We start from the raw sequence: 17956 nt of genomic DNA, 5'->3' as shown, positions 1-17956 counted from the left end.
TATGAGGGAACGCCTTGAGTTTTTCTTTCTATAGGATTTATTTCACCCAAATGCTGACTCTTCATTCTAGAATTATGTTCTTCCTACTTCAAGGGTGCTCAATGGCCTTTAGGAAATGAGGAATGGATAAAGGTAGCTCTGTCTTCTTTGATGGTTTCTATTGTGTTTTGGGAGCCCTCATTGGACAAAATAAAAAGTTGCCAACTCTATGTTGGTTTTGCTCCCAATACAGTATTCTTCCTGAAAACACATGCCGTCTGAAAGTTTGGGAACCCGGGAGATGGTTGGGAGAAGAGAGCAGCTTGAGGATTGCTTAGTGCAGGAGTCCCCGAGGGAGAGAAGGAAAGAGAAATGGGAAGAGGGACATCGCAGAAATTTGTGTCAACCGGGCTCAGGGGAGGCCAGGAGCCTGCCAGCTGTGGCCCCCCCAAAAAAAACAAAACAAAAAACCAGGTGCTCACTGGCCCTGCCTTCCCACTGGCCATTTGGATGCTGTCCGGGGTCTGCAGCTTTCTCTCTTCTGGTTGGTGGGCAGACGTGCCCTGTGCCTCTTTGCATCTTAATCCAATGCAACAAGCATTCTCCAGCCTGTGTCAGGCTTTGTGCTGGGAGATTTGGGGTGAGCAAAGCCCAGTCCTTGCCCTCAGGGTGCTCGCAGATGAAGAAAAGGGTTTGTGCCATTGAAGATGCCCATCTGGATTGCGGTCATTGCCCTTGACTTTGCCTATCTGCCTCTCCAGAGGGGGCAGGCCCACTTCACAGAAACTGGAAGAGTCACACGGGGCAGACAGTGGGAGAGCTCAGGACAGGGCATGAGAGTGTCTTGCTGCCTCTTGGAGGCCACCATCATGACTATGAACCATGCCGGGCAGAGGAAATGGGTCAAGGCGGCCAGGGCAGCCTGGCTGGGCAGGGAGAGGACCTGGGCATGGCAGAAGGAGGGGAAAATAGACTGACTCGGCCTCAGGAGGTCAGAAGGATGCTGGGCTGTGCTGAGTCTCAGAACAACACAGCTTGGGAGGCTCCTGGAGGCTTCAAGGTGGGGCCCAAGGCTAAGGCAGTGGATGTTGATTGTCATTTCCATTACTAGCCCAATTATTAGTCTGTCTTCCTGGTAAAAATGTGTGGTTGGAAATGCCAAACTGAGAAGCCCATTTTTCCCCACTGGGGATTGTCTGGGTTGGCATGTACATCCCAGTGACCAACATGTCCATGCTCAAGGATAATCTCTTGCCCTTTCCTGCCCCCTGCCTAGGATTTCTCCCCAGAGGAGGGGAGCTGAAGGACCCCCAGGGAGGCTGTGCCTGTGGCTGTGAGCCTGAGATGCCAGAGGCTTCCTTTGGATTCTGTAATCAGAGTATTTTTCACTGGTGTCTGCAGTGATCGCCAGGGAGCCTCTGTGTCCATAGCCCAGTGGGATCCTGCCCTCATTCCCTCTCTCATGGGGACTCAGCCAATTCTCACCCCAATCTGATTGTCACCAGTCTAGGTCAGCATTGGAGGGAGGTGTGGGCAACTACAGCCCTTGCTGCTTCCAAGACAGACATCAGTAGTTGATCACCAACCTTTCCCACTCCCTACTCTTCAGCCCAATGAACGTCACAGTCCTCAAAACCACTCCAAGCAGCTGCCAATCAATCATATTTGCATGTGAGCAAAGCCTGTTTGACATCCGTACACCTGTACCAGCCCTCTCGGAAAGCTCTCAATTCTGGTCTCCTTTTCTTTTTTCTTTTTCTTTTTTTCTTTTTTTTTTTTTTTTGAATGTATGTTAAAATTAGGATGTTCCCAATCAAAAATCACTTTTCCTTCATCTAGTACTTGGGTGAGACAAACTAGCCCCAGAAAGCAGACAATGGGATGAACTGCCAGGTAGGACTTTTAGGGGAGGCAAAATGGATTAGGAAATGCTAAGTTCTCTGTTGAAGGAGGATACCTGGATTTTTTAGACTGTCAGAGGTGGAGGGCTTCCATAGACTGTCTTGTTCCAACTTTGTACCCATTTTACAGGTTAGGACTCTGAGACCTCAGCAGTTCTTGTTTGGCCAGTGAGCTTGGGGAGTTAGTTCCAGGAGTGGGGGTCAGTCTCTGCACCCTCTGGATGACAGGGTAACATTGCTCAGCACTAGACAGGGTTGAGTTGGAACTCCGCTGCTGATGGGCTGTGTGACCTTGGGCCAGTTCCTTGCCACCTCCCCACACCTAATGATAAGGAGGGAAGTCAGTCCTGGAACGTCTAGTGCTCCTTAAAATATTAGGTATTCTAGGAGGGTGCAGGTGGGCTCACATCTGGAAGAGAAATCCCTAGATTCAGCCACAAGTAACAGAATCCCTCCTCCCCCGACCAACTTTGGCTTAAACCAATGAGAGACTTTACTTTTCTCTCCTCCTGAGAAGTCTAGAGATAGGCGGTTACTGGTGTCGTCTCCTCAGCTTGTGGATGTCAGAGCCAAGGCTTTGCAACTCTCTTTTCTTTATATCACAGTCACTTAATGGCCCAGGATGCTTGCTGTACCTCCACTTTTTCATCTGGGTTCCAGGCAGGAAGGAGGGGAGTGAGTTAGATGAATCTGCCCTCCTCATGAGGAGTTTTCCTAGAAGCTCCACCAGCCACTTCGGTTCTCATCTCGTTGGCCAGGACGGTGTCACATGTTTTCCCCACATCTGCAAGGAGTCTGGGAACACGCACCCAAAAAGATGGGGGCCTCCTAGTAAGAATGAAGGGTAGGGTGGCTTGGAGTGGGACTTAGCTCTCTCTGCTACAGTTGGAGGAAAAAACCGGGGTTCGTCCTGGCCCTCCATGCCTTGGCCGTATGCTCCTTATGCGGAACTTGAAGGCATCATCCTTGCAGCGTGAGAGTGACCTGCCACCATGGCCTGCCACCTCGTCTCAGGGGTCCCCGAGTCCTACAGGTCTACCCAAAGGCATTGTAGACATTCTTCCTGTAAGACTTGGGAACCGACAACTAGGTCTGCCCTGCTTGCTAGAGTTTTTGTGCGGGAACAGCCCCTCCCATCTTTGTCCTGGCCGTGAGCACCCAGGGCTAAGCGTTTGAACACTTTCTTTGTGTTTGGATTCAGCCTAGGCAATGCATATTTGCTTTCGTTTCTTCTTGAGCTTGAGAAGCTCCTGGGTGAAAATCTTGGAAAATGAGGATCTCTGAGCCTTTCCAGGCCAGCCCTTTGTTTTCTAGCAGACAATTGAGGCTTTGAAAGGGAAAGTGGGTGTGGGCACCCCACAGGTGGCCCTCATCACCCAATTGCCAGTGCCTGCAGGCTCCTTCAGCAGAGGCCCAGAGTCAAAGAGGACTTAAAACCAGCTGTCATTTCTCTCTTAGCTTCTGTGTATGAGAGAAACGCCTTCTGTTTTTCAAAGTAAGAACAAGGAGGAATTTGTTTCTAAAAGAACATTAAAACACAGGCTCGGGGTTTAAAAGCAAGTGGTTCAGCGGGATGTTCAGGGCCTTAAAACACAGTCAGTGGGACTCAGCATCTCCCAGCGCCTGCTCTCCGGTTGTCATGGTAACACCATCCCCAACCCAACCACCTTGTCCAGCCGGGAGACAGCAATCACAAGGAAGGACCTCAGTTTCCCCTGAAGACCCTGGGCTTCCTTTCTGAAATGCTTGCTTCTGAGCTCAGCAACCAGGAACACCCGGCCAGCCCATCCCTAGCACCTCTGTGGAGATGAGGGACAAAGTCCTACGGCCCGTCTTCCTGTTCGGATGAGAAAGAGAGGGAAGGAGACATACCCCAAGGGCCTGCAATATGGTCATGACACTTTCAAAAAGCCTGTGTGCTATGGAGTCATGATCGGAAACCAGGTACAGAAACCAGAGTGCGGAGGGTCAGCAGCCTGCCTCAGAGCAGCCAGCTAGGGGGTGAGTGGTAAATGTGGGACTTGTACCCAGGCAAGACTGACTCCAAGCCCGATGCTCCACTCTATGGAATGTTCCCTGGGCCTCAGTTGCTTTCCTTTCCTTTGCAGGCTGCGGGCTGCTGTCACTCTGGCAGCTGGTGAGCTCGCTGGAGGGCGACATTCCAAAGCAGGGGCAGTAGGGCTTGTGCCCACTCTCGCGGGGAAGTCTGTTGACTCCTACCGCTGACGGGAGCTGGCAACATCAGGATGAGGTCCCAGGGGATGGGAGCAGGCACCCACTGTCTGTCTACCTTCCCACTGGAAAAGCACGGACAGGCCAGCGCTTGGGGGGGCAGGCAGAGGGTAGAGTTGGCTTTGTGTGGTCTCTGCCTGCTGAGCAGCTCCAATTCCTCTCATGGGAGAAACAAGGAGGCAGTCGCTTGTGCATATTCCAGAAGTTTTACTGGGGAGGAGGAAGCGGACAGAGGAAGCTGTGTGTGCGTGTGAGGGAGTGGGCGGTGTGGGAGGGTGCACGCGCATGTCAGCATAGCCTGTGCGGGTACTACACACACATCTCCATGCAGAAGCACACCTGGGCAGCCCTGGCTTCCAGCATTGGGCTTCAGCACAACAGACCCCAGCCTGTGGTCTCTCTGAACCCAGGGAGACCGCACTGGGCTCAGGACGTTGTCCCCGAGGTCCAGAGTTTTATGCCTCTCCCTGGCATTCTCCATAAAGAAGGGAAGGTCAGATGACCCCTTAGATCTGTGTCATCTGGGAATTTCCTTGGGCTGGTTTAGAAATGATGCCCTCTCTTTTTCTCAGGATAGCAGATAACCTGCTGTGAAAGAGGGCTTAATTCTATGGGTCCTAAATTTTCTCCTTTCTCTCTCTCGTTCTGTGTGTGTGTGAGGAAAAATGGCAAGTTTCCAATACCAGCTTTGGAGGAATGATTATGTTTTCCCTCCATTTCAAGTCCAAAAGACCAGAGCCCTCATTCCAAAGGGCATCCACCCAGATAGATTTTTTAGTTTCATTTGTCATCCCTCCCATGGGAGGGCCCCATGTCTCCTCAGAAACCATCCTGGGCCAGGCGCAGTGGCTCACGCCTGTAATCCTAGCACTTTGGGAGGCCGAGGCAGGCGAATCACGAGGTCAGGAGATCGAGACCATCCTGGCTAATACGGTGAAATCCCGTCTCTACTAAAACACAAAAAATTAGCCAGGTGTGGTGGCGGGCGCCTGTAGTCCCAGCTGCTTGGGAGGCTGAGGCAGGAGAATGGCGTGAACCCGGGAGGCGGAGCTTGCAGTGATCCGAGATTGTACCACTGCACTCCAGCCTGGGCGACAGAGTGAGGCTGTCAAAAAAGAAAAAAAAAGAAAAAAAAAGAACCCATCCTGGATGCAGCAGGTGGGGTAGAGTGAGTTTGGCCTGCCCATGACTTCCACCCCTGAGACTGTGAACGAGGAGGTCTGGGGCGATGCTGAGAATGTTTTTGAAGATACTCCCAGATGATGCTGATAATCACACGAGATTGAGTGCTGCGATCGCCTTAAGTCCAACCTCCGCATAAACGCGGTCCTCATAAACAAGTTCACTCTACAAATTCACTGTACCCTAAGCTAAGTCTATGTGAGCAAACTCACTTCACCCTTTGTACCTGGAGACCTGGACCTGATACTGACCTGTTCAAGTAGCTGGAATGGTGTATTTCATGCAATGTGGACCAAGCAATGGCATGGGGTGTGTGTGTGTGTGTGTCTGTGCGTGTGTGCGTGTGTATGCGTGCACACTTTTGTGTGTATATGTGCATGTAGATGCTGCATAAATGATTTTTGATGTCAAAGGCAAACTCATTCCATTGTTTTAAATGTTCTATTATGTAAACAATACGCAGAGGGACCATATCTACTCTTGTCATATTATTTGTGATGGTAAAACATGCATTTGCAATAAATTAAGCTTTCTGGGAAGGCGAGCAGTATTGGAGCCAAACGACTGTCTCGGAACATGTGTGTGTTATCTCGGTTCATATCAAGTCCAAAGCCGATGGAGCCTTCCCCGCCATCCAGGGAGGAACACCAGGACCCCAGAGTTTCTTCTTAGTGCTATATTTTAAAGTTGCATTGACGTTTTCCTCCCCTTCCTTTTGTGCAAGTTGGAAGTAGCAGTGTTCTAAAAGATGGTTTGACGTTTTTGCTGTTGTTTTATGTTTCTAAAAATGTATCTGCTTTGTGTTTAGAAATAAAAATCTCTATTTTGGTCTATGAAATAGTGTGTGGTTTGGAAATTCGTTTTCTGAAGTAAAGGAGTTTGTCCAAGAGGTTATGAGAAGAAAGATGACATGTGGCTGAGGCTGACATTTTAAGATTCTGACTTCCAGTTCAACCTCGTTCATGCAGAGGTTAGACTCAAGGCGACAGCAGCACTCAACTCATGTGGACATCAGCCTCATCTGGGAGCATCTTCGAAAACATTCTCAGCATCGCCCCAGACCTCCTTGTTCACAGTCTCAAGGGTGGGGGTCATGGGCAGGCCAAGTGGATACTGAAAATTCTGAAATGTACTCTGACTGCATTTTGTAGAGAAACAGCACCCCCAATAGATCCAGGCACTAGCCCAGATAGAGGTAAAAGGAGGCCTTTCCAGCCATTTCACTCCCAACCCCAGGGATCAAAGCCCCACCAAGACAGTTTGTTTAACAAAGAATTCCTGGGTTTGGCTATCTGGTTTCTTAACTCACAGTGCACTGGAAGCTGCAGAGGAGAAAGGAAGGACTCTGCCGGATGCGGGAGAAGCCAGAGACACCATCCTGACTTTTGAGGGCAGGTCTGAGAAACCGGCAAGTAAACCCAGGAGCTGCCACAGGCTAACAAAAGCTCCTAACAATGGCCTTGGTTTGCCAAGAAAAGGAAAGTGTATGTCAGAATCTTCTGCTTACAAAGGCACAGAAGTGTACCCTTCAATTCAGAACACTGTCATTAGAAGGATTTAAAATAAAATGGTTTTGCCTCTTGTTTAATTTGTTCTCCCAAGTGAGAATTTTTTAAAAATCTGCCATTATTTTAATAACGTGTGTAATATGTTTCCTAAGTTTTTCCCATCTCTGTGATCTTAAACCCTTCTCACCCTTTGGGAGGTGGGGCGGGATGGGGGGTGGGGGACTTGAGTGAGAAGCATTGTATCTGTAGCCCCTCACTCCTTACATGACTGGTAAAGGAAGAGACAAAGTTTTAGTCTCCATATGAATTCAAGTGGAGTCCAGAGCAGTGCATGAGGCTTTGAACCACTGGTGCACAAGTTGCTACAGGCTGGAAGTGGTGGCTCATGCTTGTAATCCCAGCACTTTGGGAGGTCGAGGTGGGCAAATCATTTGAGGTCAAGAGTTCAAGATTAACCTGGCCAACATGGTGAAACCCTACCTCTACTAAAGATGCAAAAAAAAAAAAAAATAGCCGGGTGCGGCAGTGCACACCTGTAGTCCCAGCTACTTGAGAAGCTGAGGCAGGAGAATTGCTTGAACCCAGGAGGTGGAGGTTGCAGTGAGCAAGCCAAGATCACGCCACTGCACTCCAGCCTGGGCAACAGAGTGAGACTCCATCTCAATAATAATAATAATAATAATTACAATTTTTGCCATCAAAAGTAATAGATTTGGATCTGGTTCAGTGGTGCATGCCCTAGAGTTAAACGCCATTCAAATGAGTCTCTGAGTTTTTGATTTGGTGAAGCAGTTCTGCAGAGAAAGTGCAAAGGGTGGGAAAGTCTGTTCTGTTAGGAAGAAGGAGTGGTCCTTGGTTTTTCCATCTGCCTTGTTTAGGGCAGATGAAGCCAGGTTGCTGGCACTCCTATAGCAGACCCTGCAAATGGAAGAATCACTTTCCACTGTCAGGCTGCAGTGAGACCACTGCTGGCTACAAGGAATTTACAACTGAGGGAGGTGATTTCACCCAGCATATCTGGATCCATTGTCTAAAGTCTTAGAGTAGTGCTAAGTACCCTCCCAGAAACACTTGTGAGTCTCTTGGCCCTGAATAACAAGAACCCTTACCTTCTAAGTAGTTGTCCAAAAAATAAAGCAGCATGTTTTTTGAAGAAAGACAGAACTCTGTCCACTGGGGTGCTCTGCCTTTTAGGTCTATATGGAATTGATCACGGCATAGCCCTGTTTAGCTGATCTGAAGAAGTCTTAATCCATATAACATAAAGGTGTGCCACGTGTCATTTATGTTAACTAAACGTGGTATACATGTTTATTTCTACAGCAGAAGCATCAAACCTGGGGTCAGGAACTTCAGGGTTAAAACACTGTTTCAGTGAGAAAACTAGATTCACCCTTCCTCATTTTAATTTAGCACCTTTTGTGAGAACCCAAGCCACTGTGAGAGTAACATTAAACACACACGGTTTCTAAATCTTTACTGAGTTCTCTAGTGTTTCTGGCTGGGCGACTCATTCATTTTTATGACCGTGTGATTTTTTTCACAACCAGGCGTCCCATGGAAATAATTATCTTACCTCAGTTTTCATCCACGGCTTCCAAGCCCAACCATGACACGCTTAATTGGAGAGATTCATCATCTTCTCGTGGAATCCCCTTGGTGAGAATGTTACTCCGCTACTTGGCCCCGCCGGCCTCCTCTGTCACTGCCTCTGCAGCCCTGGCTCTCTGTTCTGCTACCCTTCATTATGCTGCCAGAGGAGATACCCCAACTTGCTCAGGGCTTCTGGGCTGGAATTCTGTATTGCAATTGCATGCTGGCATGTGTCCTGGTCCCTGCTCCCCGCACCAGCTTGGTCTTCACTGTGGCCTGCTGCTGCCAGTTTCTAACAGGAGGGCTCCTCTACCAGTGGACAGCGAGGGAAATGGCTCTAAATTGTTCTGAGACATGGCCTGTCTCACGCTGTCTGTATTTGCTCTCTCTGAGTTCGTGGGCATCACTGAGGCCCTTTTCGTTTGGAATGAGCTGATGGGATAACAAAAAATAAAGAGCAACAAACCACAATGCTGAATGCAATGTGGAATCCTGCATTGCATCCTGGAACAGAACAGTGAACAGGCGTTAGTAGAAAAGCCAGTGATACACAAATCGAGTTAGCAGTTTCATTAACACGATTGTACTGGTGTTAATTTCTTGGTGTTGATAAATGCCCCACGGACATGTAAGATGTTACCATCAGAGGAGACTGGGTGTGTCCGCCTATTTTTGCGTTGCTATAAAGGAATACCTGGAGCTGGATAATTTATAAAGAAAAGAGGGTTAATTGGCTCATGGTTCTGCAGGCTGAACCGGAAGCATGGTGCTGGCATCCACTTCTGGTGAGTTCCTAAGGAAGCCTACAATCATGGCAGAAGGTGACAGGGAGCCAGCGTGTCATATGGCCAGAGCAGGCTCAAGAGAGAGAGGGAGAAAAGTGCCATACTCTGTTAAACAACCCGATCTCTCTGAGCAAGCATTCACTTATCACCAGGAGAATGATGGCGCTAAGTCATTCATGAGAAATCCCGGTGATCCGATACCTCCCACCAGGCCCCGCCTCCAGCACTGGGGATTCCATGAATTCTGGAGAGGCAAACATGCAGACTGCATCACTGGGTGAAGGTTATGGGAACTTTGTGCTGTTTTTGCACCTTTTCTAAATGATTCCAAATAAACATTTTATGTATTGTTTGTTCCATTTTATTTCATTTCTATTTTCATTAGAATGAAATGAATAGAATCTCATCAATAATCTGTTTTGCCTATCTAGTAAATGAAAAGACCTGAATTTTTAAAAGCATCGAACATTTCAAAAACTGAGTTTGCAGTTTTTAATGATACCTTTATAATTAAGAAATAGTAAAAAGTTATATGCTAAATAATGGCAATGTTCCAAAAAAGATTAGTCTTCCCTTCCAAGTGGCAAATTGAGCAGTATTTAGGACAAGCACTGTATGATTTGAACGCTAGAAAAATGTATATTTCCCTCTTTTTTCATCAGCTTACATATTTTTCTTTTTTTCTACACTTAAAATTCTTTTTTTTAATGGACAAGTAATAATGTTACATATTCATGGGGTACATAGTGATGTTTTGATACATATAATATAAGGTATCGGATCAGGGTAATTAGCATATCCAGCATCTCAAACATTATCATTTCTTTGTGTTGGGAACATTCAGCATCCTTCTTCTAGCTATTTGAAACTATATACTATTGTTAACTATGGTCAGCCTACAGTGGTGAAATATACTAGAACTTACTTTTCCTATCTAGCTGTAATTTTGTATCATTTAACAAATCTCTTCCCATGCTTCCTTCCTCCTACTCTCCCCAGCTTCTAGTATCCCCTGTTTTACTTTTTACTTCTATGAGATCAACTTTTTTTAGCTTTCACATATGAGTGAGAACATTTGGTGTTTAACTTTCTGTTCCTGGCTTATTTTGCTTAACATAATGTCCTCTAGTTCTATCCATGTTGCCATGAATGACGGGATTTCCTTTCCCTTTTTTTTTTTTTTTTATGGCTGAATGGTATTCCATTGTGTATATATCCCATATTTTTTACATCCATCTGTTGTTGGACACCTACGTTGATCCCATATCTTGGCTATTGTGAACAGTACTGCAATAAACGTGGAGGTGCAGATGTCTCTTCAATATAACGATTTCCTTTCCTTTGGATAAATTCCCAGTAGTAAGATCACTAAAAATTTCATTTTTAAAAATATGATTTTTTATGGCCCTGGAAAAAAAATGTGAGGTTTCTCTTTTACTCTTAACTGACTCCCTTAAAAGTGATGGTGAAACTGTTCTAGGAACAGGCTTGGAATCATCCTCATCAGTGTTTGGCTCCAAGCAACCAAATCTGCAAGGCATTGGACCTTAAAACAGTTCTCCCGTCTTCTGGAATACTTATCTCAGAGGAATGTGGTTGTGCGGATTAAACGGGATAGTATGTGTGAAGGGCTTTCACAGTGCTCAGCCCACAGGACACACTCCATAACTGGGAGCTATTTATTCCACCCCATCCCAAATGCCTTCCCTGGTCATGCTAGGCAGGTTCTGAAGAAGCATCTTCTTTTACGTTCTCTAGGATGCATAGCCTGACTCCAAAGTACTGCCCTGCAACTACTGCCAGGAGTCTGGGGTCTCCTGCATGGGCTTACACGTGTTCTGGGGATGCTTGTTAAGGGGAGAATCTAGAATCCGTCAGCGCTCAGTTGCAGAAAACAGAATCCACTCTAACTGGCTTAAGGAGAAAGGGATTTATGATGGGGTATAAAATGGCTCACAAAATTGCTGAAGAACAGACTCTAATCTGAGATTTCAGGAGGAGCTCAGCCTCAGGACCACGCTGCCTCTTCCATTGGAGAAAGTTGCTGCCACCCCCCAGGGGGCTGCCAGACCAGGAGAGCACTGCCGCCGCTGACTAAAGACCTCACCTCCGCTGCACTGCAGCAAAGGGGTGCCCATGTCAAGCTGTCTCCTGGTGCACCTCCCTCCCACACTCAGTCTCATGAAGGAGTATTAGAGTTGGAAAAACCTGGTTCACATTTAGAACACGGAAGCAAAGGAGGCAGGGATATGCCATGTTATTTTTTTTTAAATGATTTTTTTTTTCCTTAAAAAAAGAGACAGAGTCTCCCTATGTAGCCCAGGCTGATCTCGAACTCCTATCTCGGCCTCCCAGAGTGCTAGGATTCCAGGTGTGAGCCACCATACTCAGCCAATGCCATTTTAGCTTTACCCTTCTGCATTACGGGAAAACATCTTGCAAGGAGTTTAACAGGCAATTAATAAGCAAATCCACAGTATCCCCCACAGCCCATGCCTCTGGATACTTCATGTCCTGGTGCACCCCAACTTCCATATGTAAACTTCCAAGCAAAAACAGCAGTGGAAACAATAGCTCCCATTCCCTCTAATGCACCTACCCCCGTATGAACAAGTGAATGCTTAGCAAAATGTCGCATTTATCAGTATATCCATCCCTGTCCTCTGTTAGTTTTCCTCTGTTTCATTCACAATTTTACTTGATGTCCTGAAGTCTGTGAACTAAATTATGAGGTTAACTGTCACATCCCTGCCACCAGGCCCGCTTGTCCATGGGCAACTGAACTGACATCCAGTGACGTCTGGACACTCGATTATCAAGAGCCTTCTCTGCATAGATGGACTTTTGATGAGCATTCAAACAGTACGCACATATCTTTATACCCAAGATCTCGCTGAAAGGGCTACCCAGATATATTTTCCTTAAACTTCCATGTTATCAATCCCCATTCTTGTCCTTTTCAAGTCCTTGACCATCCTTAAGGAAAGAATCAAGTAAACACTATTTAAATAAAAAATATTATTGAGTCCTTTTTTTTTTTTTTTTTTTTTTTTGAGATGGAATCTCACTCTGTCACCCAGGCTGGAGTACAGTGGCGCGATCTCGGCTCACTGCAACCTCTACCTCCCAAGTTAAAGCAATTCTTCTGCTTCAGCCTCCTGAGTAGCTGCGACTACAGGCACACACCACCACGCTTGACTAATTTTCGTATTTTTGGTAGAGACAGGGTTTTACCATATTGGCCAGGCTGGTCTTGAACTCCTGACCTTGTGATCCACTCCCCTCTTGGCCTCCCAAAGTGCTGAAATTACAGGCCTGAGCCACCGCACCTGGCCTATTGAGATCTTATTATACATCAAGAATAAATAAAATGGTGAACAGAACAGAAACCCCCAAATCCTGCCTTCCCAGAGCTTACTCTTTGATGCTGGGTACTGTCTGTTCATCCGTGTAGATCTGTACTCTCAGTCATTTCTCCTTCTAGGCAAAATGAACTACTAAATACACGTTTCAAAGACAGTGGGGAACATTCCTTCCCCATTGTCTTTCATCACCAGCCTTCACAGGGGCTGTAATCCTATAACATTATACATCTGACTAGTTGCATTATATCACGCAAGATCAACTAGGCTCAAATACTTTTTTTTTTTTTGAGACAGAGTCTCATTGTCACCCAGGCTGGAGTGCAGTGGTGTGATCTTGGCTCACTGCAACCTCCACCTCCCAAGTTCAAGTGATTCTCCTGCCTCAGCCTCCCAAGTAGCTGGGACTACAGGCACCTGCCACCACACCTGGCTAATTTTTGTATTTTTAGTAGAAATGGGGTTTTGCCATGTTGGCCAGGTTGGTCTCGAACTCCCGACTTCAAGTGATCCACCCACCTTGGCCTCCCAAAGTGCTGGGATGACAGGTGTGAGTTACCACGTCCAGCCTCAAATTCTTTATTCTGAAGACAACTGGTCATGGGGGACGCCAAGTGAAGCTATGGGGTGGGCTGAGGGTTAGGCGTTATGCAGCAGGAGTAGGTATCCTGGGGGGTATGGACCACTGGTACGGCCTGCATGTTTATTTCCCCCCACTCCCAATTCATATGTTGAAATCCTACCCCACAAGGTGATGGTATTAGGAGGTGAGGCCTCTGGAAGGTGATTAGGTCATGACGGTGGAGCTGTGATGCATGTGACTATTAAAATGATGCCAGAGGGAGAGCTTTCCCCTTCAACCATGTGAGGATACAGCAAGAAGGCACCACCTATGAACCAGGAAACAGGCTCTCACTAGACACCGAAGCTGCTGGTCCCTTGATCTTCGACTTCCCAACCTCCAGAACATGAGAAAAAAATTTCTGTTGTTTATCAGCCACCTAGGCTATGGTATTTTGTCGTAACAGCCCAAATGGACTAAAATACCCATGTACGCACGCAGCTCACAAAATGACCAAATGAGACACTGGGCAGAGATTCAGGCCTGGGCATTCATTCAGCCAGTGGACCATGGCACTGAGGGCGGGCAAAGTGAGGTTACCACCCATGAGAAAACTGGACAAGCATCTGCCGAGGTCCTTCCAGCCCACAGGGCTCCTGCCCCCCTGAGCACTGCTCCCGCCATGGAGTTCCTCTCCGTTGCCTCACTTTGGACCTTCCTGGAAAATGGACCCTGTCTCTGACCACAGTCTGTGATTGAGCGCCATATACCTGGGACTCCAACCCCCAATCTCTGCAGGCCAGTTTGTGACCTCAGCTCTACACTTCTCACCCATCACCGCCATGGCTCTTTGTTTGCTGCCTGTTCTGTGCTCTTGGCTGCTGGCACTGACCTTCTTGTGTTTGCTCCTGTTTGGGGTTTCACAAGTTCAGATTTGTCTACTTGTTTGTTTTGATTCTCAGAGCCTCAGACAGGGGTAGACCTGTGGGTCAAATCTAGCTGCCACCTGTTTTCATACAGTTCAAGGAGTAAGAACAGTTTTTAAATTTTTAAGTGGGTTACATTTTAAATGGTTATGTAAGTACCAACAAAATAGCTTTAAGTTTGCCCCTTGCGCTACAAAGGCCCAAAATATTTACTCTTTGGTCCTTCACAGAAGCGTCTGTCAACTCATGCTCAAGGACATCGCTGTGCAATTTCCTACCTGATTAATCCATGTAGCCAAGCTGTCCACCCCTGAATCCCAGCAAGGTCCTTCCCTATGACCAGCTCCCCAGCAGGCTGGCCGTGACCTCCCTGAAGGGGGCCAGGAAGAAAGCCCACTGGCCGGGGAGGCAGGAGAAATCGGTTCCAACCTCGCACTCATCACCAGCTTGCTCTGTGACTTTTGGTAAGTCTCATTACCTCTCTGTACCTCAGATCCCTCTCTGTCAAATGGGGAGTTTAGATGTGAATCACCTTGGAAGTCTCTCAGAGCACTGCCAGTCCTCTTCAAACCATTGTTCTCCATAACCATGAGGAACATGCAGAGAGAACAAGGTGCAGGACTGTCCCAGGGACCCCAGGATTGAGCCCACGATCAATTCTTCCTCCTAGGGCATGGCTGACAGGTCATGCGGGCACAGACACACATGCTATATACACTGTAGACACGTGCACACACCTGAATGCCTGTGCACACACACCACTCATTCATGCACCACACACACAGAGGCATACATAGACACAGACACACTCCATACACAAACACCTACATCTACACCACGCACCTGTGTGCAAGGACACGCACCACACACAACCATGCACCACACACAGAGGCACACACACACACAGACACACTCCATACACACACACACACACTTGTACACACATACCACACACCTGTGTGCAAGTACATGCACCACACACAACCATGCACCACACAGAGGCACACACAGACATACACTCCACACATACACACACTTGCACACATACAATCACACACACCATGCATACACACGCATGCCACGCACACAAAACACACACCACACGCAGAGAGATGCATACATGCCAAACACACCCACCACATCACATCCAGGCATACACACACGCAGCACACACATACACATCGCAGACACATCGCAGACACATGCACGTGTGCACACACCCCCCACACACCAAACACACACAGATGCACACATACACTACACACGCAGATACACTCCATACCACACACAGACACCACAGAGGCACATACGGATACAGATACAGACAGTCATCATACGCAACTGCCAGACGTACAAGCCATATACACAGGTGCACACCCACACCACACACACAGACCTACAGACACAGACACGTGGTGCTCTGGGCAAAGTGTTGTGACTGTGTCTCACGGGTTGTCAGGTTGGGAGCCGCAGCAGAGCTCTGGGGCACATCCCTGGGGGATCCCTCCTCGACTCTGGTCTGATTAAGTCAGCTCTGCAGAAACCAGAAAATTAAATTTGGGGCCATGTCTGTGTTCCGGATATGGTGCATAATTTCAGGATTACTCTGGGTAGAGAAAAGAGAAAGGGCTCTTTTCTTTTTTTAGGGTTTGGAAAGGAAAACATGGTTGTGTGGGCTAACGTGTATTGCTGGGCAAGGTCTTGAGAGGTATGGTTTGGAGCAATGGGGGAGGCGTCTGTGCAGGCAGCAAGCCTTCCTTTTTGGGGTCAGGCAGGGGGTTGGTAATGCAGGGGTTATAAAGAAAGAGATTGTATTTGATTAATGAAATATTTTCTTACAATCATGTTTTTGCTGAAATGCATGTTCAACCCTGACCAAAGGCCAGGGAAGCCAAACGCAAAATATATAGTGTGCGGTTGCCGGAATATCTCCCAAGCTACATTTTAATATATGTCAAAATTCAAATTTACCCTGGAGTCAGGGAAGTCAGAGAGGGAGCCCTTTGCCTTATGGGTACTGCATACCATGCTTAATAAAATGATAACGCAAACTTCACAGTTTGCTGGGCACTTCCACCCACAGTCTTTCATTTGATTCTTACAATGTCAAACGCTTTTTTGTCTCTTCTACTGAAGAGTAAAACAAGGCTGAGAGAGGTAGAAAGGGGACCTCAAGGTCACAGCCTGAAAATGGCCCTGCTGCCGTCCAGCCCTGCCCTCCAGTGATCTCTTGTTCCAAACCTGCACACAGCCAGGAAGCAAACCCACTGTTTGTCTCTTCAGTTTGCAATCCCAAAACTATCAGGTGTAGATGAAAAAGCAAGCCCTTAAGGTTAACAGAGCAGAGTTAAGGGACCCTGAGCAAAATCTCTTATCCCTGAGGTACCTGATTGGTTATCTGAATGGCTGCCAACACAGAGCACCGTATTAAGAGGGATTCTGAGGCTGTGATCAAGGAAAAAGCTGCACGATCTCTTGGTGATGTCTCCCATGACAGTCGTAGGAGACAGTCGTAGGGAGGGGTTTATTGTCATCCTCACTTTGGCCTCAGTTTCATTATCTATAAAGGTGAAAGAATTGCTCTCAATCTGGGTCTGTGAACTAACATGCCTACAGAACCCAGATAGGAAACATCTGAGCAGACCACACGTATTAGTTTGTTCTCTCTGCTATAAAGAACTACCTGGGACTGGGTAATTTATAAAGAAAAGAAGTTTAATTGTCTGACAGGTTCCACAAGCTCTACAGGAAGCATGGCTTGGGGGGCCTCAGGAAACTTACAATCATGGCAGAAGGCGAAGAAGAAGCAGGCACGTCCTACATGACTGAAGCAGGAGGAAGACAGTGAGCCTCTGCTACACACTTTTAAACAACCAACTCTCATGAGAACTCACTCACTATCATGAGAACAGCAAGGGCGAAGTTTGCCCCCATGATCCAGTCACTTCCCACGAGGCCCCTCCTCCAACATTGGGGATTACAATTCGACATGAGATTTGGGCAGGGAAACAAATCCAAACCATATCACCAGACCAAGTGTAAAAACATCCTGAAAGAAGGAAGGTTGGGATCTTTGTCCAATCATTGCCATGTAGGGATGTGGGCTTTGGATTAGAGTGACAGTTTCTCAATCATTCGAGATTTCACATTTTAATGTTAAAAAAAAATTTTTTAGGGGGCAACTAATTTGAATGTTATTAAAAAATGCCTGTGCTAACATGAGTGTGTACACATGTGCTATCAGGCTGGGTGTGGCCCACAGACCATTGCTTTGCAAGCTTTGGTTTAAATAAGCCCCAAGATTCCTTTCATTTCAAAAATTCTAAAATTCTGTGTGGGATGCAGGTCCACAGACTAGGTGCATGTGAAATGTTTCTCAATAGATCTAGAGTTCTAAACTCGGTCCCTCACCCACGTGGGCCGAGATTAGTTCGGGCACCTGCTATGGGCCTATTGGGCTTCTACAGACACTGTCTCACTCAGGCTTCAGGACTCTGTCCAGCTGGCTCTTCTCCTTTATTTTGCAGCTGAAGACACAGGCTCAGAGAGATGATGAATTTGCCCAAGCTTGCCCAGCACATAACCAAATTGAAATTTACTCCTTGGTGACTTCCCAAGATTCTGGTTTTGTGGATGGAAATTCCATGACATAATCAGCACTTAGTGGAAACTCAATGATAAATGCATAAAGCTTGGGAGGGCTTCACCCCAATATTGTATCTAGATCCACTGTGGAATTTCCAGCATTCCCAAGGATTGTAACTTGATTGTCTTCAATGAAGAACCCAGCAGGCATTATCAGGCTGGGCCGGTATTGGCAGCCCCTGGGTGAGCAATTGCTTGGCAGCCATCCAGCCCATAAAGTGTTCTAAAAGGTCATCTGGTTTTGGCTGTTGGTAGAAGGTGGGAGAGATTGAGAGGCCCTG

General features: G+C 47.1%; 1 pseudogene; it reads left to right on the top strand.

Moving 5' to 3' along the window:
• The first annotated feature begins 3434 nt into the window (after window positions 1–3434).
• LOC103229918 (putative uncharacterized protein encoded by LINC00341) lies at window positions 3435–6132 on the top strand (annotated as a pseudogene).
• The last annotated feature ends 11824 nt before the right edge of the window (window positions 6133–17956 follow it).

The sequence above is a fragment of the Chlorocebus sabaeus genome, chromosome 24 (genome assembly GCF_047675955.1).
Source record: "Chlorocebus sabaeus isolate Y175 chromosome 24, mChlSab1.0.hap1, whole genome shotgun sequence".
In the NCBI taxonomy this organism is placed as follows: Eukaryota; Metazoa; Chordata; class Mammalia; order Primates; family Cercopithecidae; genus Chlorocebus; species Chlorocebus sabaeus.
The sequence above is the reverse complement of the archived record's forward strand: the minus strand, read 5'-3'. Positions and strand labels throughout refer to the sequence as shown.